This window comes from Coptis chinensis, chromosome 4 (genome assembly GCF_015680905.1).
Source record: "Coptis chinensis isolate HL-2020 chromosome 4, ASM1568090v1, whole genome shotgun sequence".
Taxonomy (NCBI): Eukaryota; Viridiplantae; Streptophyta; class Magnoliopsida; order Ranunculales; family Ranunculaceae; genus Coptis; species Coptis chinensis.
Window position 1 is genome coordinate 33,533,410 of NC_141459.1, and position 1,372 is coordinate 33,534,781.

Sequence of the window (1,372 nt, forward strand, 5' to 3'; positions counted from 1 at the left end):
AACAGATCTCGACCGCCATTTTACTGTTCGAGCTCCCCACAGCCCTCATCCCTCCATCAAACCTCAACCACCAAACATCATCCCCAATCTCAATTAAACCCAAAAAACAGCCCAACCACGGCCATTAACGCCTCCAAGCTTTTGGACCCTTTCCAACCCACAACCACAAAGATTTCCATCATACCTCAACAACCAACCATACCACAACAAAAAAAAGAAAGTTCACACAAGCCAATAGGATTTCGTTCAACTGTTCTGGGCGACGCCATTAGCGCCCATAAAGCTTGGACAGTCAAATGTGGATTTCCTAGCCTCAACAGAGTTTCGACAGTTTAAGGCACAGTATCACAGTTCAACAGTTTAAATAAAATTTCCGGAGTTTCAAGTTTAATAACACACAGATTTCAACCGAAAAGAAACCGACAGTAACGAGACTTTAATAAAAAAAAATCTATAAAATATCTACTCACAATAATGAACAGCTCGACGAAATTCCTCCGAGTCCGAGTCGTCGCGCTCCACGCTCTAGCAAACGAGTTTCTAGCTCTGCCTCCATTTTTTTTATTTTTCGAACCCTATTCCCTAGAACAATACGAATATATACTTGAGTTTGAAACCCAAGCCCAATACAGACTCGAACCCAGAAACCAGGCCCACGTACGTATCCCGAATCCAATCCAGCCGATTTTTAAATAAATAATTTAATTAATTAATAAATAGAAAAAAAATGTTTTTAAATACAGACGTTACATGAACCCTCTTCCTCAGCATAGTACTTGATATATGGGTTGTAATTATTTTTAGAATGGTTCATTGTTATTGCTTTGTTGGTTGAATACATTAGATGTATGGATTGTTGTTCATGCATGTATGTTTGTATCAATTTGTTTGTTTCGTTAATTGAGTACATGAATTTGTATACTTCATTAATTTTTTTTTTCTTTTTGAGATATTGTAGAATGATTACCGAACGTCTGCGTAGGTTAGTGGCATTTCTACTTATAATTATAAGTGCATATATGATGATGACATGGTGGTATAGGAGAATGTATATGGGGAGGTATAGGCCTAGGCGTAGGGCTCCCCCCGCTCTTATTAGAGGTCCTCGTAGGAATTGGGATCAAGTGCGGAGAACTGTATTGGGTAGGATGTATACAAGCACTGACATATTCTGCCATGAGCAATTAAGGATGAGACGATTAATGTTTCGTCGCTTGTGCATTCGTTTGCATGGTCATGGTCTACGTGAAAGCAGACATGTTACATTGGAAAAGCAAGTTGCCCTATTTCTCCACACTGTTGGGCATGACATGCGTAATCGGAATGAAACATTTCAATTCTTCCGTTCAGGAGAAACAGTTTACCATTATTT